Source organism: Dermochelys coriacea, chromosome 1 (genome assembly GCF_009764565.3).
Source record: "Dermochelys coriacea isolate rDerCor1 chromosome 1, rDerCor1.pri.v4, whole genome shotgun sequence".
Taxonomy (NCBI): domain Eukaryota; kingdom Metazoa; phylum Chordata; order Testudines; family Dermochelyidae; genus Dermochelys; species Dermochelys coriacea.
This window is the reverse complement of record NC_050068.2, coordinates 4937709-4947449: the sequence shown is the minus strand read 5'-3', so window position 1 is coordinate 4947449 and position 9741 is coordinate 4937709. Positions and strand designations below refer to the sequence as shown.

Here is a 9741-nt window from a genome sequence, read left to right as displayed (position 1 = left end):
AACTGGATACAATTAACTTAGGCTTGAATAGAGACTGGGAATGGATGAGTCATTACACAAAGTAAAACTATTTCCCCATGGTATTTCTCCCTCCCACCCCACCCCCCACTGTTCCTCTGATATTCTTGTTAACTGCTGGAATTAGCCTACCTGCTTGTCACCATGAAAGGTTTTCCTCCTTTCCCCCCCGCTGCTGGTGATGGCTTATCTTAAGTGATCACTCTCCTTACAGTGTGTATGATAAACCCATTGTTTCATGTTCTCTGTGTGTGTGTATATAAATCTCTCCTCTGTTTTTTCCACCAAATGCATCCGATGAAGTGAGCTGTAGCTCACGAAAGCTTATGCTCTAATAAATTTGTTAGTCTCTAAGGTGCCACAAGTACTCCTTTTCTTTTTGCGAATACAGACTAACACGGCTGCTACTCTGAAACCTCTGATTATTTAATAAACAAAAATGATTTTATTCAGTATAAAAAGTAGGATTTAAGTGTTTCCAAGTAATAACAGACAGATCAAAGTAAGTTCCCAAGCAAAATAAAATAAAACACACAAGTCTAAGCCTAATACATTACGGAACTGATTACAGATAAATCTCACCCTCCAAGATGTTCCAATAAGCTTCTTTCGACTCCTTTCTAGTCTGGGCCCAATCCTTTCTCCTGCTATTCTCCTTGTTCCAGCTCAGGTGGTAGCTAGGGGATTTCTCATGACAGTATAGACCCTTCGGGGATACCACTATGTATCTGTGCTACCCCCATATATAGCTTTGAGAAGATCCCTCACCAAAGGCTCTTAAGCAAAGCAAGGTGTCATGGGGTAAGAGGGAAGTTCCTCTCATGGATTGTTAACTGGTTAAAGATAGGTTTCAGAGTAGCATCCGTGTTAGTCTGTATTCACAAAAAAGAAAGGAGTACTTGTGGCACCTTAGAGACTAACAAATTTATTGGAGCATAAGCTTTCGTGAGCTACAGCTCACTTCATCGGATGCATTTGGTGGAAATACAGTCTGGGTCTAAAAGGAGGCTAGTCTGTAAAAGAGGCTTATTGGAACATCTCTGAGGTTTTGTTTTTTTTATTTTCCTGCCTTCTCTGTCAATTACAAACGTTAAACAATCCTATCAAAATGAGTGTCCTGCTCGGAAGATGTTGCTAATCAAGTGTGTATTTTCCACCAAATGCATCCGATGAAGTGAGCTGTAGCTCACGAAAGCTTATGCTCCAATAAATTTGTTAGTCTCTAAGGTGCCACAAGTACTCCTTTCTTTTTTGTGAATACAGACTAACACGGCTGCTACTCTGAAACCTATCTTTAACCAGTTACCAATCCATGAGAGGAACTTCCCTCTTACCCCATGACACCTTGCTTTGCTTAAGAGCCTTTGGTGAGGGATCTTGTCAAAGGCTTTGAAGATCTAAATACATGATATGCATTGGATCTCCCTTGTCCACATGATTTATGAGCCCCACAAAGAATTCTAATAGATTGGTGAGGCATGATTTTAGACCCCAGGACGTTCCAAATCTCTCCTCAGAAATCCACTCCCTACCCCTCACTGTCACCCCTGAAATCCGATATTTCTGCCACAAATAAGGTACTGTAATCACGGGGATCCCGGAAGCCACCTGTCGTAGGAGGCTGTGGTCAGAGGCCTTTTAAAAACAACTTTCAGGGGTGCTGATCTCTGGAATCGTGACTCAGCCCTGATCTTAGACTATCTGAGCACCTTGAATATATTTATCCTCCTGCCATCAGTGTGAGACAGGGCTAGGATATTATCCACCAGAGACAGCCAATGGTTTGCCAATTAAACCCAGCTATTCTCAGTCACAGAGCAGTGCCCAGACCACAGGACCAGCCTTCCAGCCATCTGATTGACATTGACAGGCCCAGATGGCTTCTCTGCTGCAGCTGCAGAGTGCCCCCTCCCTGCCATACTATAGAGAACAGGGATGGCATGGACCAGTTACAGTGGTTTGATTTGCTGGCCTGCTCTCTCCTGGCCTCAGTGGAAGTTAGAGCAGCCTGGGGGCTGGGCTGACTTCTGCCTGATTTTAATGGCTTCCAAGAGCACAGCACACTCTGGCCATGTCCCTGCAGATGGGTGCCACCCCAGAGTGCTCCTTGGTGCCTTGAGGTGGCCCTGCCCTTCCCTCTAAGGTCCTTGCAATGACTTACTCTCAGCCTGGAATATTTAAAACAGGAGTTCCCTTTGTGGGGTCATATTTATTGAGTCTTCTCCACAACACAAGGTCTCCTACCCTCCAACTTCTCCCTCCTCCTTTACTCAGGAACATCCTATCACCCTTGTTGGTGGTGTCTGCATTGCTTCCGACTTCCTGCAACTCCTTTTCCCCTGAACCCCCCCCCCATCTCTAACCAATAGGCCCTGCCCCTTCTCCACTTCCCCTGAGGCTCCGACTCCTGGCCACGCAGAGCCGGGCCATGGTAAGAGCTACTGTGCTGTTCTCTGATCAAAATATGACCATAATGATCACTTTTGCAACCACTGTTATATATTTGCAACAAATCTTCTACAAAATGTGGCATGTAAGAGGTCTATGAAATGGTTTATGTTTTGCTGGTTATGGTTGTGCTATCTGTCTGCATGTATCATTTTTGTATTTGTAGGTATGACTATTGGTTCTGTACCTGGATTTCAAATGTTTGCTCATGGGGTAATGCCCACAAAGTAGTTAGCTTGCAAATCTTGGAGAGACTATTCATATTAAGGGCTCATCAAGAAACATTTAACTGAAAATGGACCCTGGGAGACGCCCATCTATACTGAATGGACTGTCCTGCAAACGTACTCTCAGGGTATGGGTAATCATTTCCAGCTGTGACTAAGCCAAATTATGGATGGACATGTGACTTGCTCATGTGATTCCAAATCCCAAATTGTCACCTGTCATTCTCCACTAGCTGTGCTGAGGACTTTGTTTGAATCAGTGGGTTTTCCTCCACATGGCAGATGCTATAAAAGGCTATAAAAGGAAACACCTCCAGTTTGTTTCTTTCCTGCTCAACCCTCTAGACTATAAACTTATACTCATGGGAGCATTCTCACCAATGGACTGAGGTCCTTCCAATGATTTGGAAGCTACCAGAGACTTATCAAGGCAACAACTTATGCCAGCACTGCTACAAGCCTGAAATAAGAACTTTCCATGTAGTGTATGTATTTGACTCCTTTAACCAATTTTAACTCTCACCTTTCTTTCTTTCTGTTTGTAAATAAACCTTTAGACTTTAGATACCAAAGAATTGGCATCACCATGATTTTTTGCTAAAATCTGAGTTATATATTGACCTGGGTGTGCGGCTGGTCCGTTGGGATCAGAAGTATCTGTCATTACATTAAATTGGTTTTAAAAAAACACACATCTTTAAATCTAGTGTTTTGATGGGGATATAAGGACTGAATTATCTAAGGAAACTGCTTTTATGACTTCTTGTTAGCCATTGTGGTCAAACAGAAGTTTACTTTGTGTTGCTGCTTTGGCAATCTCATGGGAGAATAATCACCAGTTTTGGGGTCTGTCTGCGCTATTTCTCAGCAGTTTGTTCTAATTTGGTATTCACAATTGTAACCCACAAAACCATGGTTACAGCTACCCCGGGAGCCCAGGCTACTATGAGGATTCCCGGACTCTCCATCTTCTCTGGGATGCATCCTGATGGGCAGACACATAGGCTGGGGTATTCTCTTGTCCCCCCAGTCCCCTGCCCAGGGCAGGTGGAGGATATGGGGCTCCTCATAGGGGTTCTGGCTCCATGATCAACGATTTCCATGGCCCGGCTCTGGTTTCTGGCCTAGACCGGGGGGGGGGGGGCCTCGGTGGAAGTGGAGGAGCAGGGACTGGGGCCACCAAGGGGAGGAAGGGGGCAGGGGTAGGGTCACCGAGGGGACGGGTCTCCTGGGCTGTGTTCTGCTTTTGCCTTTTGAAAAGGTGGACACCCTACACTGCATGGGCTGGGCTGGGATAGGAGCTAGCAGGGCGTGAGCTGAGGCCAATTTCCACTGATTTGCATTGCTGGGGCAGCACAAATGGAGCGGATGGGGAGGAAACCTAGACCTGAGTCTCTTACCAGGACTCCTGTGTGTCCGACCATTCCTCACACATGCAGTTCTGCCCTGCCTCAGTGGGGAGTGGGCTGAGCAGGTGCGCTGTGTGCAAAGCCATTATTGGAGGGGTTGCCTGAATGGCTTCTCCTGGTGCTCCTGCATTAATCATGGTTCTGACACCACACAGTCACTAGCAGCTGACTGAGTGTGCAGGAAAAGACTGAGTGACTGTGCCCCTTGAATAGCTCCTGTCCCCAGCTGGTGCAGCACCCACGGGTTATGCTGCACCCAGAGCTCTCAGAAAGGGCCAGGATTGTGACTGCACAACAGCTGTGCAGCTTTTTTCATAGCTGTTGGATGTTTAGCTAGAGAGGGGACTGTGACAGGCCAGGTATAATGGGAAACAGCATCCATATCCCTTCTCCTTATTGACTATCAACATGAATTGTGAGGTCGGAGCAGCCACCAAAATGGCTCTTTATGGGCCAACATCCCACTGATCCCCTGGCTCTCCACAAACAGTCACTTTGTAAATGCTGATGCCTGCCTCGGTCTCCTCCCCGAGTGCCCTGTCTTACCTCACCATCCCAATCCCCGCTCACCAGCCTTAGATCCCGTCTGAACCTGTCTGCAGAGTTGAGATCAAAAGCTCCTGTCATCTCAGATGTAAGGGTGCAGGGTAGACTAGTTGGCCCATGCTTTTCGTCTCCCATGTCACCGGAGCCAGGAGGTGAACTGACCCTTCACTTGATGAACACCCTGATTATCCTCACACGCAGGTGTTTGCTTTTCACGCTGTACACAATTGGGTTCATAAGCGGTGGGAGAAGCAGGTTGATGTAGCCCAGGAGAATCTGAAGTAAGGGATAAGAGCCCTTCCCAAATCTGTGTATCACAGACAAGCTGATCTCTGGTGTGTAGAAGAGCAGGACAACGCAGAGGTGAGAGACACAGGTATTCAGGGCCCACAGGCACTCCTCGTGGGATGCGATGCTCAGCACCATTTTGAGGATCATCACATAAGAGAGGAAGATGAGCAGCGAGTCCAGCCCCATTGTTAAGAGTTTAGTAAACAATCCATAGATGCTGTTGGCTGTGATATCCGAACAAGCCATCTTCATGACTTCCTGGTCCAGGCAGTAAGAATGGGAAAGAACATGGCTCGACAGTATCAGAACCATTTCAGTAGAAAGGGAAGTGGAAGTATTATGACCATCGCTATTAGCACAGCCACCAGTCCCATCTTGGCTATTCTCGGCAGGGTTAAGATGTAAGCATATCTTAGTGGGTTATGGATCGCAAGGAATCGGTCAAAGGCCATCAACAACAGCACTGAGGATTCAATGCACTGAAGCAAGTGGATGAAGAAGAGCTGGGCTAAACAGGCATCCAGGCTGATCTCCCTAGAGTTAAACAAATATATGCCCAGTATCGTCGGTATGGTGGTTATCGAAATGCCAAGGTCTGTGATGGCCAACATGGAAAGGAAAATGTACTGGAGGCTTTGATCTGTTTTTACAATGAACAGAATGATTGAATTTCCTACTATGGAAATAACATACATGAAGCAGAAGGGGACAGAAAACCAGAGATGTGCATCTCCATTACAAGGTAGCCCGGTGAGATGGACTATTACAGAATTTAATTTAGTGTCATTGACAGCGGACATATTGTACTGGGCAGGTGCGAGGAATTCTGAAATGTCCTTCCTAAAACAAAAATAAGAGAAGATTAGATGACATTTAGCAAGAAATCATTCTGCTCTCAGTGCACGTTTACAGACTCCCAGAGCTCAAGGTAGCTAAGCAAAAGCATTCTGTTGGATTTACATGAATTGGATTAATCAGACTGGATCAGACTTATAGTCCATCCCCCCCAGTAACCAGTGGCTATGTCCAGATGCTTCAGAGGAAGATGGAAGAAGCCCTGAAATAGGCAACTATGAGATAAACTGCTCCCAGTTAGTTTCCCCCTGACACCCACTAGTTAGACATATTTTGTGTCGTAAATCTCCAAAACCTTTTTAAAACAATCCTGTCTACTATAATTGAATTCTCTGGTTACTCAGTCCCTCTTTGCATCCTGCTAAGTTTTGCAGCCTACTTGAGCACAGTATGATTTTACCATTGTGATCTTAGAACATGAGAGCATAGGGACGGCCATACTAGGTGAAACTAAAGGTCCATCTAGCCCAGTATCCTATCTACGACAGTGGCTTGTGCCAGGTGTCCCGGGGGGATGAACAGAACAGGTCATCATCAAGTGATCCATCGTCCATGAATTTATGTAGTTCTCTTTTGAACCCTGTTACACTCTTCAGACAGATACCCTCACCTCTGAGTGTGGTCCCTTGTATCACGGCATATATGTAAATACATGGCATGTGCATGGTGAAAATAGTCATTGGATTTATCTGTCTTGCACTGAAGCTATTTATAAATGCACGTCATTGCCTCATTGTATATCCTTTTTTATTTTCTACTATTTCCACTACTGGGAGTCCAAATTGTGCTACTGCCTCTTTGCAGTACATGGGGTAAATTCTTATGAACAAATTCTAAATTTGATAACAGTGATATCAACAGCCACACGCCAGACTTTCACATGTAAATTCAATCAGTACCAGGCTCTATTAACTCACCCTTACCAAATGCATCCAGTGATATACTCTGACCCCCAAGAATCCCTTCAGGAGAAGCTGAAATGCTTTGCCTGGCTAATGTTGACGGAAACCAGAGACTTCGATCATCTTAGAGGCTTTTCTTTATGATCACATGACCTGCATCCTCTTCCCATGCAAGGGTTGGTAGTTATCTGGCAAGTTACAAGCTAACACGGACAGTTACTGCAGCAGGGTTGGCGTCACACATGAGTGAATACTTCAATCACTGGTTTAGCACTAATGTCCTGTTGACTGTACAAGTTATTTTAGTGATGCTCGTGTAAGAGATGATGGGCATAAATTACATATAAACACTATTACACTCCCCTTTGTTCTATTCTGCTAAATAACAAACCAGTGGTTCTGCTCTCTCATGACTTTGAAATTGCTTTTGCTGATTAAATTTCCAGGAGAAAATAAACCTGATTCGATTTGGAAACTAGTCTCTGACCTTTTGTGGGGTCTTCTCTAACTCAGCCCCTGGCAGGATAAGGCCCAGAGCACACGGCACCTCTAGAAAATGAAACCCTGGAGAAATCCTGACTCGGGGCATCAGGGTTTTAGCACTCTGAGCTCGCTTTGAATGTCAGGTTTCTCTGTAGCTCAAAGAGCCTACTGTGGAGCATGAGAAGATGTAGGGGAAGGGTTCCCAAGCTACCTAGTGTTGCCTGCCCTCCGGCCCCATCACTGAGTCACTCCGACAGCCCAGCTGAGTCCTCTGACTCCGCACAAAACTTCAACACATATAAACAGCTTCCAGCCCTTCCCCTTCACTTTACATTTTAAAGACAGTGAAACCTGCCAACATACCCAATTCCTGCTAGAAGGGGAGTTGCTGAGACCAGAGATCTTCACCTTAAAGGAGAAGGAGTCATTGGAGAGTTGAAACAGGCAGCAGGCAGCATCTGTTCAGATAGGGAGGCAGGTGTCTTTATGAAGCATGTTCGCACATTCCCTTGGGGGCCACTTGGCCATCAGGGAACCTCCGCTGCTTGGCTTCACGTGCACCAGCTGTAATCCTCATCATGGCCAAAGGCAAACTGCAGGAGGCCAAATTACAGGGGACGTGTGGTGATGCTGCCGAAGTGGACTGCAGCACCAGCCCTGCCGCAGGATCTATTCCTGGAATCTGGGCTTGTCATGTGGTGTTGATTAGTCACATGGCTCCCTTGGGAACACCAAGTGGTAACGATTATGCTGTCACAGATGTGATCTTGCAGAAATTAATAATAATAATTAATAATAATTAATCATTAATATTAAATAATTAATAATGAAAGACCAAGGGTGCAGACCAGGGAATGGAGAGTCCACAATGCTCCATACATGGAAATTACCCTTGGAACGTTATTGCGCTGGTAGGTTGTGGAATCTCCATCACTGGAGATTTTTAAGAGTATGTTAGTCAAATCCCTGTCAGGAATGGTCTAGATAATACTTAGTCCTGCCATGAGCTCAGTGGTCTAGGCTAGATGACCGCTTGAGGCCCCTTCCAGTCCTACAATTTTCCCTGAGGAATAACTGGGGGACCCAGGATCTGGAGATCCCCAAAGTTATGCACAGATTTCAGTGATCCTCTGATAGCTCGGCCCACCCCTGCACAATCTCTGTGCCTCCACACCTGCTCTAGGACCCTCTCCAGCTACCTGCTAGCACAGGCTCATCAGAGATGTGCTACCAGGGCCTGTCACAGCAGCCACTGCCTGCAGGATCTGCTGAAGGGGTGTTGTACAGACTGGAGGGAGCTGCACAGAGATAGGAAGGCTGGTTAGAGTAGCAGAGGGGCATAATACTCCAGCCGTAGACTGGTCGGAAGATTTTAACCATTCCCTGAGTGCAGCCATAGACTCCATCACTACAACCTTCATTTATATTATGAGGAAGAGGCAGATGAAAAGACTCCAATTTCTCTTGGGGACCGAGGCAGCTGCAGCTGGACACTATCATGGCAGCTGAGCTTTCAGAGAAAAATGATCCATTTTTCTATGAAAACTCACCTCAAAAATGGGTGAAAAGGAAAAAAATTAGTTTGATCAAAAATTGTTTGTGTGTTGTGCAGGTGGGGGGGACTCTCTGTCTTCCAGCCCAGCTCTAGCCCATGAGCCTCTGTGACTCCTGCTATAGGACCACACCCCTAGATGGCAGTAATTGACCCCCATCAGCCTCCCACACTCAGCACTCTCTGGACATCTGCTAGGGTGGCTACGCCAACTCTATTACAGAGGGATCCCATGGAAAAGTCTTGTCTGCAGCAGCCCATCCATCAGTGGAAAAAATTAAGAGCATAAGAAAGTCCATATTGGGTCTCACCAATGCTCCATCTAGCCCAGTGTCCTGTCTTCTGATAGGAGATGGTGCAGTTACTTCAGAAGGAAAAAACGACATGGGGCAATTATTGAGTCATTCATCCCTTTCATCTGCTTCCATCTTCTGGCAGCCAGAGGTTTAGAGACACGCAGAGCATGGGGTTGTGTCCCTGAGCATCTTATAACTGCTATTGATGGACCTATCCTCCATGAACTTATCTAAATCCCTTTTGTATGGTTTGTTTGTTTTAAACCTGCTGCCTAGTTACTTCATTGGGTGACCCTTCATTCATTTGAAGGGGTAAATAACACTCCCTTATTCACTATCTCCACACCACTCGTGATTCTCTAGACCTCTGCCATATCCCCTCTTAGCCATCTCTTTTCCAGTATGAACAGCCCCAGTCTTTTTAATCTCTCTTCATATGAAAGCTCTTCCATACCCCTAAACATTTTTGTTGCCATTCTCTGTACTTTTTCCAATTCATAGAATCATAAAATCATAGAAGATTAGGGTTAGAAGAGACCTCAGGAGGTCATCTAGTCCAACCCCATGCTCAAAGCAGGACCAATAGCAACTAAATGATCCCAGCCAGGACCAGGACTTTGCAAAAAGAAAAGGATGCATCCGATGAAGTGAGCTGTAGTTCACGAAAGCTTATGCTCAAATAAATTTGTTAGTCTCTAAGGTGCCACAAGTACT

The 9741-nt window shown here is 45.7% G+C and overlaps 1 pseudogene; it reads right to left on the bottom strand.

Moving 5' to 3' along the window:
* Positions 1 to 4813: 4813 nt before the first annotated feature.
* On the bottom strand, positions 4814 to 5739 carry LOC119844248 (annotated as a pseudogene).
* Between the last annotated feature and the right edge of the window lie 4002 nt (positions 5740 to 9741).